General features: G+C 35.9%; 1 protein-coding gene across 4 annotated transcripts in view; it reads left to right on the top strand.

Moving 5' to 3' along the window:
- Positions 1-18,413, top strand: part of SOX6 (SRY-box transcription factor 6) — a 650,955-nt gene that overhangs the window by 180,033 nt on the left and 452,509 nt on the right. For all 4 annotated transcript variants that reach the window (XM_055142871.1, XM_004613574.2, XM_055142870.1 and 1 more), the window contains exon 3: positions 3,611-3,685. The gene's annotated coding sequence lies outside the window, so the exon portion shown is untranslated. The remainder of the gene's footprint in view (positions 1-3,610; positions 3,686-18,413) is intronic.

Raw genomic sequence — 18,413 nt, 5'->3', positions numbered from 1 at the left:
AATAACAAATAAAAGTGTACATATGTACAAGAAGGGAGCGAATCAATAATATCATTAATATTTTATAATACATTTATTAAAGTTTTATCACTGTTTCTCTGCTGAAGTTGGACTGATTGTAGAGCAGATCATATGAACCTAGGAGAGCATCCTTGACTATTCATGGTTAACAGAGGGGAAGGGGAAAGGGTGTTCTTGAGGGCAGACTCTGAAATAAGAGGAGATGGAAGCAGGGACTTTCTGGCCAGAGGTAGTGGCTATATTATTAGTGGGGTTTGCCATCTTTTCTGTTCCATGCATGGTTTTTGGCTTAATGAGTAGGTTGAAAAGTCTTGTGCTTCCAGAGTGGTTGAAAAATATATCCGTAGAAATTCCAGACCAATTTCATAGGTAGTGTAAGAGAGACATTCGCAATTTAATCATGAAAACCAGTTTCAGATTTAGAGAACTTTGCCTTTCAATTCTGAACGGGTCGATTATTTTCAAGGATGGAGCAGGAAGCGTGAGTTTTGGGACAGACCCTATGTTTGCAGATTTCACTTATCCTGGCAACTCAGGTTTACTTATTTTGTTTGACCAAAGAAAATTGCCCAAAGAGAAGAAAAATAAAGAAACAGTATTATTAAAAATAAGTTTATCTTTGTTAAACTTGCTGTAGGGCAAAAAGAAATGGACTTGAAATGGAAGTAAATTTATACTAATTTTTGCATTGTAGGAAATGTACTATTTCAGACACTGACTGACTGTTTCTGTTTTCTAAAATTAAGGAGCCTATAATCTCAGCACCATTAACAAGTGCTGTCATTCAGATACACAGTGTCTGGCTGATTTAAATAAAATGAAATGAAGATAGTTGTTTCTGGTCCCTTGGCTTCACTCATTGCCATAAACATATGCTCTGCGTCCCGCTTCTTTCCATCTTATTTATGACTTTAATTTGTTGTGTGGGCTGCGCTAGAAATTAAATTTAATATAATTCTCCAAGGGACCCTGTCATATAATAACATGGTAATTTCTGTGTATCCTTTTGAAAAATGAGGAAATTAATTCTTCCTGACATGTTCTAATTATTCCAGTGTGAACGGCAAATCCGTTTTTCCTAGCCCCTGAAGTGTTCTAGGCAAATGGCTGGTGTTCAAAGCTGAGGTGCTAATGCTGACCAGCAGTGCGTTTAATTTGAAACATGAGCAGACACCTTTCAACACACCTTTGTAATATTGGAGTACTTTACAGAAATTAATTCACTACTTATTTGGCAGCTTAGCCTTGGGGTTATGTTTTTTTATTCATCAATACTATAGTCATGTTAGCATAATATTTCCTCCTTCCTTCAGTGCTTGATGTATTTGCATGAAATTTAAAGTGTGCAATGGACAGTTCAACTCTATAAATGAAAGAGAATCCACATATTGCAGAAATATCAGTTGTATGCCAAATTGTGTTTACACTTTATAGAGAGGTGTAGTAAAGTCTTGGATGTTAGTTTAATTATAGACTATGGTTAGCAGCTTTAACTGAAATTACATAGTGTGAGTATTATTGGGACAGTCTTGCTGTGGAAACTCTACTATGCTGCTCTGCTGTAAATTGTAGTTGTGAAAATTCAATTCTTTTTATACAGGAATTTTTTGAAGTAAGAATCTCAAGTTCTGAATTGTGTCTAGAAGAAAGTAGCTATGCTTTTGGAGGGTAAAAGATTAAAACTATTTTTGATACTATTGGCTATGTGAGTCTATGATTTATTCATCTGGATCATTTGGGCTTATTCATTGAAGGTACAGTAACTTTTGGAGGGATATCAAAAAGAATTCCTGATACTTGGTCCTTTATAATCTTTATTGTCAAATTAGCTGCTATATACTTCTTTAATAAGATCAATCATTTTTTGTCAGTTCTAATACAGCTCCTTTGTTTCAGCGAGCATTTGATAAATGCCATTGCATATTGCTTATTTATTGTTGTAATTAGTAAGAAAAATGAATGCATAAAATTCTACTTTAAATGTAAGATAGAAATATAATTATGGTTAAAGAAAGAATTGCCTTTGAAATAACTATAATCAAGGTTCTCTTATTTATTTTTGTATCTCTACATTGTATTAGCTTCAATTTTTTTTTTTGAATTTCAAAGCCTTATGTCCATTTATTTATTTAGTATTAGCTTCAATTTTAAACTTAAACAGTAGAAATGACAGTGACAATAAATAATTACTCTTATAAATAATATTATCTATATTTTTGTGCTAGCCCTTCTACTATTAAATAAAATTTTATTCTCTGCATCAGTCTGCTGAGAGCTACTCTCATGTTTGGAAAGGTTATGTTTATTGATAATATGTTGTATATGAATATATATCTATTCATGCACACATACAGAAAAATCTAGGAAATACTTCTAAAAGGCCTGTACTTGATTTATTATCTCTGGTCCTGCTTAATTAATTGATGCACCCAGTTGCGTGCATGTTTGTTTACTTCATAAGTCAATTTAATCCATTTTATATTCATCATCATCATCATCCTGTTGATCATTGATTTTCTTGAGTGGACTCAGTAACGTCACCATTGGTCCTAGCCCTGAGATTTTAGCAGCCTCTCTTTACTCATCCTTCCCAATGATGCCACATTGGAGGCTCTTTCAGGGTCTGGGGAATGAGACCCATCATTGTTACTGGTTTTGGATATGAATACTCTACAGGGAGCTTGCCAGGCTCTGCTGTGTGGGCAGGAAACTCTCAGTAGCTTGCCAGGTTCTCCCAGAGGGAGAAGTAGGCTATAAGATGCTTCTAGAAGCTTGGTTTAATAGTCTCTGGATGTTGGGCGTTGATGGGATTACATGGTGCAGGGGGCAGTTTCTGGGTGTGACCACCTAGCTACTGGAAAGTGGTCTCTTGCCCCCGAGCCTGGCTGTCTTCACCAGGCTCCTTGGAGGGGATGGGTTGAGTTTCCCTCCCCACCCCGAGGAGAGCCCCGGCATCCGAAGACCTCTGGAACCCAACCACAGCCATGCTCAAGGCCCCCCTCCATACGTTCAGATGAGCCTCACGCTTGAAGGAACCGGCAGAGGAACCTCATTTTACATTATGGCTCAATTTTGTTATAGATGACTATAGTTTAGAACAAGATTGTCCCTGTATTTGCATATGCTTATCATTTTAAACAACTAATATTTATTTATTAAACATCTACTATATGCCAGGAACTGTGTTAATCTCTTTATATATGTCTTATGTAAAACTAAAAGGAACTCTTTGAGATAGTAATAATTTGTAAGTATAATGTGCATCTATACATTTATAAACTAAATATATGTATGTTCTTAAGGATTTCACCATGTGAAGTGTGACTAGGGAAACACAAAAGAGAATTTAGGGAGAGATAATCTGGGAATTGTATGCAAAGAGATAGTTAAAGCCATGGAACCAGATACCACTCTCTTTCTTCTCTTTCTCATATGCAGAGATTGAAACCTTGTAGAAAAGAGGGAGAGGAGGAACAATGAAAGAACAACAAAGAAGCAGCCAAAAAAAAAAAAAGTAATAGGGAAAGTTCTATGTCCTGGGGGCCAAAAGGGGAGAATTTCTATAAGAAATATTATCTTTCATTTACAGAATTCATACAACTGGATGAGGAATGCAAGGTATTAAATAGGGGGATAACTTGATCGTCCTTGACCCCAGAATAAGGTAAGAAAAGAACAAATAGGGAAAGAAATGGTGGGGGGCTGGGGGGCAGGGGGAGTGGTAGCAAGAAGTGGGCAGGAAGTAAGGGGGGGTGGGAGGCAGCAGGGGTCAAAGGTCTCAGGTATGGAGGTACATCAGCAGCATAGAGGGAGTGGGATTTCGACATCCAAACCACAGAGTGAAAGCATGAAATTCAAATCACAACAGTCAAACTTAAAAATATGCCTGTTGAGTAGGCAGGCTGGGGGATGGTGAGGTGGTGGGAGAGAACTCGGGGACACTGGTAGAGGGAATTGACACTGGTGGTGACACCGGTACTGGAATATGGCATGCCTAAAACACAACTATGAATAACTTTGTAAAGCACGGTGTCTTAATTTAAAAGAATATTTACTGGTCATCAGTATCAGATATTTCAGAGGCTGTGAGAAAGGGACTTATCAATAGGAATTTATTTGTTCCGTAGATGGCATAGGTTGGTGAGGAAGTAGTGATTGAGGGGTGCAGTATTTTGGGAAGAATACTGTGGGTGTATGGTGAAGTATGTATGAAGAAGTATGGTGGGTGGTTAAGAAAACAAGGGAGTAGGGAAGTCACTGTATGTTATACACAGACTTTTTTTTAACATAGGGAGCACATAATCATTTTGAGCAAAGTAGTTGAAGGAAGCAAAAAAAAAATTGATTTTCCATTTATTGAAATAATTTTGCTCAAAAACTTATCTTGAGATGTCTTAATTTCCTACATCTGCAGTAAGAAAGTACCACAAACAAAGTGACTTTATCAAACAAATCTTATAATTGTAGGGGAAAGAATCCCCCAATCAAGGTGCACCAAGGCCGGGCTCTCTCTGAAACCTGAGGGGAATTCTTGTTTTGCTTTTTAGTTCCTAATGATTTAGTAGCAAGTCTGAGTTGCAGCTATAGAACTTCAACCTACCTTTGTCAGCTTCATCTTCTTGTGTATTTCTGTGTTTTCCTGTGGCTGTCCTGATGGATAAGGGGCAGCCATGTTCAAATAAAGTCACATTCTGAAGTCTGAGGGTTAGGATTTTAACATATATTTTTGGAGAATTCCTCTGTAACAGATAGCAATAGATACTTAAAGGGAACTTTATCTTTTAAACCCAATAGAGCTATGAGTTACTTTTGTTTTTTTAAACTACATTTCCCCCATTGCATTATTGTTTGTTCATTAATTCTGTTGGTAACTTGAAGTGTCTGATATGTGAAACTTAGATTTGTTGTGGGCTTTCATTAAGATCTTTCACCTGCTTTCCTCACATAGTCTCTTAATTTAGGCAGTGCATTATTGGGTTAATCAGCATTATGTTATGAATTTTATGAATTCAATAAATATTTGTTGAGCAATTACTGTGGCCTAGAGCCATGATAGAAATTATAGGACAGAGCTCCCTAACTGGCATATTGTGTAAAATTTGAGTTTTGAGTTACAAATATCCCAAGGTACTGTTTTTTCCCCAACTTTTAGGGTGTCAACATAGAGTTTTGGGTGTTTGAATCCCTGGACCAAACACCTCTAGCTAATAATATTTTTGAAAGTTTACTTCATCCAGCATGCTATACTATTAATGCCATCTCTGTATACCATGGAATATAAAAGTTAAGAAATCTAGATTTATAGAGAGGTATAAAGTGTGCCTCATTTCCAAAATTTTAATCTGAATGTTAGTTAAGGACATCACATAGATCATTTAGAATGGAAACCAGTAAGTGATAAATGTCAAATTATATTTTAAATAATATATCAAATTTAGTCTGAGCTATGTGTCTGAGTAAATTATTTTTTAAATGAGGAATGAAGAAGCGTTATTGGCAAGAAATAAGGCATGGTCCAGGTTAAGGGTATGAAAAATAAGTGTTTCATGAATAGAGCACTGCTTTTAAGAAAAGATGATTCACATAGGAAAGTTATGAAAGATTTTAAAGGGGGGGTTGAGTCCAGATCAATAGCTCAGTGGTGTCTGACTGAGTATCTGAGTTTGATACCTGTTACCACACTGTCTCCTGAGCACCTCAAAGAGGAACCCCTGAGCATGGGAGTAGTCCCTGAGCAGTGCGGGTGATCCCCAAACAAAAGTAAATGGAAAAGGTGAGTTGCAAGTGAATGCAAATGTTTAATTTTAGGTTTTATATGACTATTGTTTTGTTGATTCAGTGGTTACTTATTAATGCCTGATTTCCTAGTTATTTAAAATTCTTTATGATTCTCTTTCTTATTATATGTACCTTTGGCTTGTTTAGGTTAGTAATAGTAGAAATAGACTCATCAATTGATTTTTGTTTGAATTGGTGTAACAGCTGAGTTATACTGGTGAGGTGGAGGGTACAAGAACAATGGTGACTATTTTAGAAGACTTTTTTTTTTTGCTTTGGGGGACTCTCTAGTAATTAAAATGCTAATCAAAATGTGAATTATTTTAACTTTTTAGCCCCAAATTTCTTCACTTTTAAAATAAAGACGTTGAAAAGCATTCTCTATTTGGGTCCTTTGAGATGTAAATTTACTATAATTTTACAGTGCTAAGGAGTATGGTATTATATGTATACATGCACATATATTTATTTACATTTATTTATATTTAATTTATATATTTATTTATGTATAAATAAATATGTTTATATTTATGTATATTTATATTTTATAATTTTTTAAATTAAAAAAATTTGGGCCACATTATTCCTGGCTCTGCACCCAGGAATCACTCCTGATGGCTTGGTAGACCATATGGGATACCAGTATCAAACCTGGGCCAACTGCCTGCAAGGTAAATGCAGTACTGTTGTACTATTGCTCCAGCCCTTAAAGTTAGCTTAAATGTTGCCTCATTCTAGGTGGGTGAAATGATAAAATTTAAGAAGGATATTCCCAGAAACAGAAAAAAGGGACAAAAGCACAAAGACATAGAACATTATGGCATATGCGAAGATTGAAAATAATTTGATTAATAAATTATGATGAACTATTATTATTCATCATAATTTATGAATTATTATTGCTGGAATGAAGAGTATGACAAAAATATGCTAAGAGCATGTGCTCATGAGTCAGACAGACCAGAGTTTCAATCTTAATTTCCTCTTCTAAGACTTTTAAGATCTTGGGTAAAATGCTGAGCCCCAACTTACCTACTTCAAAATACAGCTAATATTATTTATTATGTTACAATACAGATTTCCTGACAACAACTTACTAATGGGAAGCTTCAAATATTAAACATTATTATTATTTTTACTTAATTTGTAGGCCCCAAGATTGGAAAAACATATATGGTGAAAAGTTTCAAGGATTGTTTTATATTAAGGACTTTGAACTATCTTGTAGATGATTAGGAGCTACTCAATTTTATTTTTCTCTTGAATATTGGCCAAAGAATAATACAAGGTTCTCTGGAAAAAAGAAATGAACATTTAGTCATGTCTAAACTGTACTCATTCCTTTAAAATTATGTATTACTACTTCACAGGCTCATCATTCCCCATTCTGTACACATCGCTCAGGTCATTTTACATAGGGAATTAATAATGTGAACATGTTAACTTATTTTAGCAAAATGACCTTTCTCAAATCCTTCAAGTTTAGGAAGTAGGTAAAATAGCACATAATGGGAAACCAACAACATAAAAACAATAAAATAGTTAAATTTGATAGCTGTATTCATAAGAGTGATATAACAAAAACCTGACCTAAAACTATAAATGGCAAGTAGATGAACTTAAGATTGGTTGGAATTTTTGCTTTGAATGGGCGGGTTTGGTTCACACCCATGATACTCAGGGCTTATGTACTTTTTTTTTTTTTTTTTTTTTGCTTTTTGGGTCACACCTGGCGATGCACAGGGGTCACTCCTGGCTCTGCACTCAAGAATTACCCCTGGCCGTGCTCAGGGGACCATATGGGATGCTGGGATTTGAACCCGGGTCGGCCGCGTGCAAGGCAAACGCCCTACCCGCTGTGCTATCTCTCCAGCCCCAGGCTTATGTACTTTTTGAACTCAGGGATCACTCCTGATGTTGCTCAGGGGATCATATGTGATACTGGGGATTGAACCAAGGTTGGCTTCATGCAAATCAAGAGCCTTACTTCCTTGCCAACCAATTTGGCAAGTTGGTTGTACGTTTAGAGGGCATGTTCCAAATCCTACTGACTCAATAGAATTTTTAAATTTTTTTACAGAACACAGATTCCAGAGTTCATTCCTTTGCCAAAACTTTCTTGCAAAATTATTCAAATATATGTGATATGCAATTGTACATATATATGTATACATATGTTTGTTATCCAGTGCTATAATTTATATGTATATTGATTTAATAAATGTTGACTCTATTTAAAAATGTCTGGAATAACTCCTCACATTTACATTTCAATAGGCAAAGGGAATAAGAAATTAGTAAGTGGATATGTTTTGTTAATGAAGAAAATATTATTTTCTGTTAAGATTTTCAGAGTGGAATAGGGCAAAAATGTTATCCCAGTTATTTCAGGTGAAATTAATACTGTTTGACTCAAAGTTTTTATTAGTTGTATTGGCAATTTAGTATGACTCAAGAAGATTTCCACAGGGAAAAATGATTTTTTTTAGAAAAGAACTTGACATATAATTTTGAAATCCTGAAGTAGAAATCATGTAGTAGTATAAACACTATAAAATCAGAACATTGCTGGTCATGCAGCAGGCCTTGCGAAGAATATCTGTTAAACAAGTGGTTTCAATATTTCATTCATAGTAATGAAATGAAACGTACAGGGATCTGGAATTCATGGGATAAGAGCAATTTGTTAAGCATTAATACCAAGTAGTTCCTACTGAATATTTGTGCATCAGTATTTCTCCATATATGATTTGAGTAACCACTTTAAATGAATTAACAAACTGGATAAGAAGCTGAATTTGTCATGTTAAGACTTTTTTTTTTTTTTTTTTTGCTTTCAGGCCACATTTGGCAGTGCTTAGGGTTTACTCCTGGCTGTGCTCAGAGATCACTCGCTGGGGCTCAGGGGACCACATGCGATGCCAGGGATCAAACCCATGTTGACTGTATGCAAGGCAAATGCCCCACCTCCTGTACTATCACTCCAGCCCCACAAAATATAGATTCTTGATGCCTATCCCAAACTGCTGAATTAGAATTTCTAAAAGCTCATATTCTTTCATTTGTGGGCTTTTGTTTGTTTGTTTGCTTGGTTGATTTTTGAACCATACCTGGTAGCGCTCAGGGCTTACTCCTGGCTCTGTGCTCAGGGGTCACTCCTGGAGGGTTTGGGAAGCCACATGAGGTGCTGGGGATCAAACACAGGTGAGCTGCATGTGTGAGGCAGGTACTGTATCATCACTCTGACATCCAAGGGTTATAATCTTTCTTTAAGATAAATTTAACAAATTATTCCAATCACTGAAAAGTCTGATAACCTCTGTCCTAGAAAAATAACTTTTATTAAAGTAGCTTATTTCATTTAGTAAATAATATAAACTTATTTAGGTAGGTGCGCGCTCAAGCATATCAATGAACAACAGGACAATAGTGCTACAGTGCAGTGCTAAGATAAACTGATCTAAGCTTATTAGGATAACTGATATTGAGAACTGACCTTTTATATTTATTTGTTTTAAAATTCTTTAATGTTTCAATCCCTGAGGAATCCCATATGGTTTCCCAAGCTGGTTAGGAATGATTCCTGAGCACAGAGCCAGGAGTCACCTCTGAGCACTGCCAGGTGCAGTCCCAAAACAAAACAAAAACCAAATTAAATTTAAAATTCTTTAAAGTAATGGCATGAAGCAGTCAATCCACACATTATTTCAGTACCATTAATAAATTAAATTAGAATCTTTGGGCTCAAAAGAAAAATAATTCACAAATATACCATTGACTATAATTACCTGGCATATGCTTTTGAATTAATAGTTAGAGTTCTTTTTTCAAAGAACTCTAGGAAGGTCTGGTATCTCTTTGTTATTCCTAAATCACTGAGTGGGGCCCAAATGTTTATCATAAATAAAGTGGTACTATTTAAATATTATTATTTTTTTGTCAGTCACTTGAAATTAAGTATTTTTGACACTCGATAGTCATGGAGGGATGAAAAATAAAAGAGGTAACATGAAATAATTACCAGAATAATTTAGAGAAAATATAATTAGTAAGACTTAGTGGTAACTGGTTTGCTAAAAGAAGTTTTAAGGAAAATCCTTAAATAGGATTATTTCCTTGTTTCTGAATATAATATGATTTTATTTTTCTCATCTTTCTGACTTATTTTCTTTAGAGAACTTAATAATTACTATAATGAATAAGAATGGAGACATTAGTATCTTTACTAACAAAAACATTAGTATAAGTAAATTCTTACATAACTCTTAAAAAGGCCAGGAGGAAGGAAGAAAGCTACTAGCTCTAGATATATTTCATTCTTTTTCACCTTGTCTCTTCTTTATCTTACCTAATAGTGTAAATCTATAATCTATTGAATCTTTACTGATGTAAGATCTTAACAAAAATAAAAAGTTCAAAGAGGCAAGAATCTCATGCATAAATCCCTTCCAAAGATTGGTACAGTCACTGTACCAAGTACCCAGAACTTCACGTATATAATTTCCCTTGAAGCCTATCTTTTCTCACAGGTGAGGTATTAAATTCAACAAGAATTCAATTTTGTTTGAAAAGAGCCCATATGCTACATGGCAGATTATGAGCTCTGTGAGGCGAGTCTCAGTATTGCAAGTCCTTCTCAAAGGTTTTTCTTTTTCTAACTATAATTTAGATTGAAATTCTTAAAGGGCATTGAATTTTTTTTTCTTTTTGGGTCACACCTAATGATGCTCAGGGATCATCCTGACTCTGCACTCAGGAATTACTCCTGGTGCTTGGGGGACCATATGGGATGCTAGGAATTGAACCCGGGTTGGCCACATGCAAGGCAAATGCCCTATTGGCTGTGCTATTGTTCCAGCCTCTAGATGGTATTGAAATTTTGCCTGGTAGAAATGAAACAACATGAATCTTGATTGAAGATTTTGTTTTGAGCTATATTTTGGAAATCTCTCTGACCTGTTATATGGCAATTAGCATCTTAGTTATATTTTCTACTACATGCCTGCTAGGTATTGTAACAGTGGAGATCAAAAGTGAATAAAACAAAATGTATGCTCTTATTATGTTATATTTTGTTGAGGAAGAGAACTAGCAAATAAGCAAGTAAAGCATAGTAGGCTTAGAGTAATAAATGCCATAAAAATGTGAAGAGGGATAAAGCATGCAGGGGAGTGCTGAAACGGAGTATTGAGATGGGAGTATGGAGGTGGTGAGCCTGTGATTTTGTAGAATACAATAAATTTTCATGGATAAAGTGATGCTAGAGTTGAGTTCAGAGAGACAGTGAAGGAGCAAGTCATGCACAGCCGTATGGAGAAATAGGATTCTTGGAAGAGGGAGCTAGCAGAGTGGAGTGAGTTGATATGACCGGGAATAGTAGCCAGAAGCCATTATACCTGTGTGGTGTGAATGATCAGAATGTGAAAGATTTAAGCCATTGCAGGGATTTTTGACTTTTACTTGGAGGTAGATGAGAAGAAACCATTGGACGCTCCTCAGCAGAAAAGGGAAATTATCAGACAGTTGTTTGAAAAAGTCTGGCTGCTGTGCTGAGTATAGACTACCAGGGAGACTAATTTGGAGGTTTTTGCAGTAATCCATCTAGAAGATGATGGGCTTTTGGATACATAAATGAATAAGTGAACAACCCAATAAACGATAGTCATATGCCATTCTGAGCAAACATGAAATGAATTGACAGAGATAAGTAAGTGTTCCCTGAGAAAGTAATAATTGACCCAAGATCCAAAAAGATCATAGTGATTAAAAAAGGATTGCGGTGGTGGGAGGAACTAATATATTTTAGTGGAAAGAACATGTAGAAAGATCCTATAATAGGAGCGGTGCTTGTGGTGTTCCAGGAACTGGAAGATTGCTGGGGAGGCCAGAATTCAGAGAGCCAATTACTTGACTTTATTTAATTCTCAAAATAGTTTTAGGTAGTTCATCCTGTTGGCATTTTGCAGCTGAGGAAATTGGAGCTTAGAGAAGTGAAGTTCGAGTTGCTTAGGATCAGGATCCAATTACCAAGAAATAGCAGAGCCTGTTTGATCATTTGAGCTCCTCACCCTCTTCTGCACCATCAACCTCAGCAGAATATAAGTGCCATGGAGGTAGAACCTTACTTTGTTTTGTTTGAAGCTGTATCAGCAGTGAGGATAGTAACTAAAACTTGGTAGAAGTTCAGTAATGAATTGCTGAATCAATTAATGAGAAAAGTTAAAATCAAACTGTGACTTCCAAGTGGAGGTTCTTGACTATCTCCTATATACTCAGATGCAAATCAGATTGTTTCTTAGGGAGGATTTTAATAAAAGATCAAAATCTTATGTCAATACAATCCAAAGAGGATGGGGTCTCAAATAAATGAATAAACAAAGGACTATTGAAAAACAGCAGTGTAATCTGAAGGGAACGAACAAAGAAAAGTGTTGTGAAGGGGAAATAGAGTTAAGGGAGAGTAGATTAAGTGGTTATAAATAAACTTGCTGTAAATTAGAATGGGTGAGAAGAGAGAAAAGAAAGAAGGTTGAGATTCTAAACTCAGATGGTTAAATTCCACAATAGCTTTTGCTGGATCTCGGGGCTGGAAATTTTCTCGCTTTGCCACTCTACAGTTTCACATGATTTTGACTTATTTAACCAGGTTGTTTCCTGGGAAACAGAACATTGTCAATATGCTCTTCATAATTTTTCTTGCTCCTTCAATTTTTTTTTTCATCCTCTGGTCCCTTTCCTCCAGTTTTCTTATTGTCACCCTTAGATTAATTTGTCACTGGTACAGTATGACCTCAGTGACACAAAACAGCGCTTGATTTCTCAGCTTGTAGCTCATAGTTCAGATGTGTAACTTTACACCTGTTAGTACACAGATACTCCTCTCAGAAATGCAACTGTATGTATCTCACTTCTTAGGAATTTAGGCTTAAAATGTGCTGTTTCTTAACCTCACGTCATCTCTCAGAATCTTTATGATTCTGCCACTGTAGCTACCTCAACCTGCTTATATTTTCCCTTTTATCCCAGAGGAAGAAATATTCTTTCTCCTTTATAAGGTGTCAGCTTGTGCTTTTCAGCCCCTGTTTCTGTGAGAACTATGCTTTGTTGTCAGTATTCTCTCTGGAAACCCTTATGTGTTCTTTGTCATGGAGTTGGAGAGTCAGGTTCTAATTTCTGCTGTGTCACTTTCTGGCTGTGGGACTTGGAGTTATTTAGTTTCTTTGAATCTTTTTCTTATCTGAAAATACCATTTGACCTACCAACCTGGCAAGTTTGTTGTCTAGTCAGTTTTAGAAATGTACGTGAATGCACTTTATGAACAAGAAAACATCACTCAAATGGTAGATATTATTACAGTCTACGTGCACAAATAATTCAGATGTTTTCTTAAGAGAGCTTTTCCTCAGTTTTCCCAACCCATTTAACTATTCTTACTTTTTTTTTTCCCTTTTTAGGTAGACCTCTAGAAGAAAAGTCTTTATTTCCTATGTGTCTTTTGTTACTTCTCAAGCTATTACAATCTAATTTCCATTTCATCCTGGCTAATTTGTAGAATTTGCTAGCTTCAAGATTACTGGCATTTGCTTAATTTCATAGTTAGTAATCTCAGATCTCTTTCTTCTTACCTTCTATATTAGTTGATTTGATTCAGCACAATACCTGACATGTAGTAGAATTTAGCACATCTTTATAAATGAAATAGCACAGTGGGTAGGGCGTTTGCCTTGCATGTGGCTGACCTGGGTTTGATTCCTCCATCCTTCTCAGAGAGCCCAGCAAGCTACCAAGAATATCCTGCCCACACGGCAGAGCCTGACAAGCTACCCATGGCATATTCTATATGCCAAAAACAATAACAACAAGTCTCACAATGGAGACGTTACTGGTGCTCGCTCGAGCAAATTGATGAACAACGGGACAAAAGTGCTACAGTGCTTATAAATGAAATAAATATTTTCTTTAGTTTCTTGGATGAAGCTATTTCTCCCTTCCCCATAAACCAAATTTAATTTTTCTCTGCTCTTTCCTTTTTCTCCTTTGTTTTGAGGGTATGATTTAACTTTTAATTCTATCTGAATGAATCTTACATGTATTTTTATAGCTCTGTCTCTGACTTCTGTTCTGCTTATTTAGCTTTGTATCTCTACCATGATACCTGGATGTCCTATTGTTACTTCAAATTCATTGAATTTATTATCTCTTCTTCCCAGAGTCAATCTTTCTTTTCGTTTTCATATTATTGATAGTGATTCCAACACTCAATTACCTGATCACAAAACTTTGTAAATATGTATACTCCTTTTTCTTTGTGTATCACTAAGTTCTTATTTTTTCTTCAAGTTTATTGATGTTTATTACATATAAAACACTATATTATATATTATATATGTTATACATAATATATATTATAAAAATACTATAGTATTACATATTAAACACTATTATAATTATTGGAAACATAAATGAAATAAAAAAGATAAAACTACTTGCCAGAATTTTTATACTTTTGTCAGCTGCTTCTATTCATTCATTCATTTATTCAATTAATTCTTACAGAGGATAACAGGGTTGCTATTTTATATGTGGTTGCCAAGAAGGTATCTTTGATATGAAAACTTTTAGTCATAAACCTGATCAGAGTAAGGGAGTAAGTCTTGCAAATGGTTGGGAGCTGTTTAAAGGAAAGTTGGTAGCACTAGTACAGTTAGAGGCAAGTGAGTGAGTGATTAAAAAGAAAGTTGGAGTTAATATTAGAAAAATTGTGGTGACCAGACTAAATAGTATTCTATAGAATACAGTAAAAACTTTGACTAAGTTTTTTCTAAACAGAATGGAAAGCCATTGGATGGCTTAAGAAAGAGGCAGTATGATGTAACTTCTATTTTTAATGCAACCACTGCTATGCAAACAGTGTATAGAAGAGCAGGTGTGGAAGTAGAAACACTGGTTAGAAGGCTAGTACAGAAGTATTTAGATGGAAGAAGATGATGGCTATGACTAGAGTGGTAGCCACAGAAAATGATGCATATAGAAGTGCATAAATTAGGAAAAGGGCTGGGGTCTGACAGAATGGCTCCTGCAAAAAACGATGGTTAGAAGGGCTGCTCTGCCATCAGTGATAATCAACATCCACAAGTGCATCCGTGGAGTGGGTTTTAAGAAGTGTGCACCACGGGTATTCAGATAGATCCAAAAGTTTGCTATGAATGAGATGGACACCCAGATATGAGCATTGACACCAGGCTTAACAAAGCTGTCTGGGCCAGAGGAGTAAGGAATGCCCCACATTGAATCCATATCCATTAGTCCAGAAAGCATAATGGGGATGACGATTCACAAAACAAACTTTATACTTTATACAAACTTTGTTACTCATGTCTGTAACCACTTTCAAAAAATCTACAGATGGTGAATGTGGATGAGAACAAAACTGATTACCTAATAAGGTTATAAAAATACCCCCAAAATATAGGAAAAGGGATCTCGGTTGAACCATTCTTATTTGGTGCCTTTTCTTTAGGTGGTTACAATTCTGTGCCAGAGCTCTCGGCTACTAAGCAGAGTCTTGCTTAGCATCTGAACACCCTGTAAGTGAATAATCTCTATGATGGTGCATAGCTGCTCTGGGCAGAGACAGAGGAGATGAAAGTTCACTCTTCATTTTTAATTTTTTTAGAATGCCATTATCCTCATCCAATGCCCTTCTTATTTCACATATAACTAATTTTTCCAGCTATCCTTGAAAGCCACTGAAGACCAGAACTATATCTTATTTCTTGCTTCACTGTATGTGACTTGGTATATTGTTGATAGTGGCAATAAGAAAGTCATTTATGTTAAATCTTTTTTTAAATTTTATTTTTATAAAATTGTTAACAATAATTTATTGCATTCAATATTCCAACACCAATCCCACAACCATTACACTTTCCCACCACCATTATTTTAATTCCCCCCCCGCCACCCAAGTTGCCCCTAAAGCTGATCCTAAATAATTTATTTTGTACTGCTTGTTATGAATACTACACTAAAAATTCTCCAAAGATGTTTCGTTAGTGTAAAGTGTGTGGAGATTGTTGTATCTCACCGTGGAGCCATTAAGACCTTGTATAAGAGATTGCTAATATATTGTTACAGGTTCAGCCTTGTGTGCTAATATATTTCTGTTTGATCAAGATCAGTTGCCTTCTGCTTTACACCCCATCAAATGTGGTGTGCTACTCTTGGTACATCAGTGGCATAGAGTATGAGATATTGTGTGGCCATGAATGCGCCCCATGCTCCAGGAGTTAGAAAATTTTAAATAGAGTGATACAGCTGGAGTTAAAGTTTTAACTAGGTGGTGACTTTGGGATCTGGAGGCATCTCTGCAGCTTGTTGCTCTTTTCTGAGATTTATTTGTGAGTCTCTGGATCATGACTCTTATTAACTTATATAGTACAAGAGGGTTCGTGAGTATGTCTGCCATGTTCCCAAAAGATCAGGGAGATAGGTGAAGGTCTCCCATTCCCAACTCCGTGAGAACTTGGAGATTTCGGTCACAAAATCTGCATACCTGAGTGATTCAAGAGATTAATTCTCATGGATGAGGCTCGTTCTGAGCCTGTAAAGACTGACCATGAGCATACGGTGATTGGATTCTAGAGGTTTTCGGCTGCTGGGGCTGTAGGGAAGGTGGTGGAACTCACCCGATCCCATCTGGGGTGCCCCAGATGAGTCTCAGCTTGGAGTAGGGTCTGGATGCAGGGTCTGCAGCTTGTTGATCTCTTCTGAGATTTACTTTACAGGAAGCACTGTCGTCCCATTATTCATCGATTTGCTCAAGCTGGCACCAGTAGCGTCTCCATTGTGAGACTTATTACAGTTTTTGGCATATTGAATTCGCCACGGGTAGCTTGCCAGACTCTGCCATATGGGTGGGATACTCTCGGTAGCTTACTGGGCTCTCCAGAGAGGGGCGGAGGAATTGCACCTGGGTCAGCCGAGTGTAAGGCAAATGCCCTACGCATTGTGCTATTGCTCCAGTCTGACATTACAGGAAACTTGTACTAAAGTTCCCAAGGTCTACTGCATGTCAGGTTATAAAAACTAATTATAACAACTTATGTTATTTGTCACAGAGATATAAACTACCAGATATTAAGACCACTGGTGTGACCTATATAAATGAAAAGTGGATGGATTTTTTTTTCTAGCATATAGTGTTAGTGTCATAGTGGTTTATAGTATTTGCTGAGAGGTGTACCTGGTTTCTAGTGTACTTAGGTTTGTTTTAATGGAAACTACTAATTGCAAGGAAAGTGACAAAATACTTGAGTTTTTCATATATTAATATTTCAATAATCCAACAATTTATTGGAAATGGCCTGCTGTAGGCAGGCAAGTATAGTGACTATTGCCAAATTCTACATTAAAGCAACATGAAAATTTAGTCATTTTCACTAAGTTTGAAAACTACTGTATTAATGGCAGTGCAGATTCTATTAATTCTATTAATAATATAATATATCCACAAAGTTCTGTTTTAATGAGGCATATTTGATAAAGATAGTTGGAGAGTAAGTTGGGTAATTTCTAAGCAAGCTCTGATGATAGTACTTCTACTCTGATATTTAACAATATTTCAGTATTATTTTAAAACATTTTCATTCATAGCTTTTATTTTTCAGTTGAAATGTAACCTGAGATAACCGAAAATAATAATTCTTTAAATGTGACCTCTGAAAAGATTAAGAATGATAAATTTCCCCTTGATTCCAAGTCTGAATAGTACTTTTTTTTCATGCTATTGGAATCTCTTCATCATTTTTATGGTTTTCTAAATATCCTTAGTTGAAGGAGTAATGTATGTTGCCATCGTTGACTTCTAGGAATTGAAGTGGCAGCCAAATGCCAGCAAATGACAGTTAACCCACTCAGGTATAGGAAGCTGAATAGCTTAGTATTTTAACTGTCTCTTGTTTGCACATTTTGTATATCTTATACAATGAAATTGGACTTGCTAGATATTAATTTTGAGTTAAAATTAATCAAGGATAAATTGTTCAGCATGCTGCAAAAATCTTTGTTTCCTTTCTTTCCTTCTGTGAATCAAGAGTATCAATATATAGCGTTGTGTTTGTCTTAAATCGTTAGACAGTTCAGATATCTTGCTTAACAATGAAGCTGATTTTCTCTGAGTATTTCTTTTGCTGTACTTGTTGTCAAATATGTACATTTGTCTTCATATTGCCTGAAGAAAATAGATAATGTCCTTGTCAGGCTTGAGGTTGAGTTCCGCAGAGCAAAAAGGAAGAAGTGATTCAATGGGTGTGCATCCATTTTGTTGTTTTTCTGTTTTCTCCCTCACATTGTCACTAAAATATTCTCTTTGCTATCTGAATAGGACATCTGCTGACTGGCCTGACCCTCTTTACCTGATTGTATGAATAGCCTTTGTTAAATCCGTAGGTTTTGAGGCCCAGGAATCTGCAGAGTGCTTCTTGAGCTCGATGGACATACCATTTTTGGTCTGTTTTGTCTCTCCTGCATATGAACACCTTTAATAAATAGTGCTAATCTAGGTATGAAATACATCAAATGGTACAGTATTTTAAGCAATAGTTGAGCCAAAG

This window comes from Sorex araneus, chromosome 6, assembly GCF_027595985.1.
Source record: "Sorex araneus isolate mSorAra2 chromosome 6, mSorAra2.pri, whole genome shotgun sequence".
In the NCBI taxonomy this organism is placed as follows: Eukaryota; Metazoa; Chordata; class Mammalia; order Eulipotyphla; family Soricidae; genus Sorex; species Sorex araneus.
Note: the sequence above shows the minus strand (reverse complement) of the source record. Positions and strands in the feature narration are given on the sequence as shown.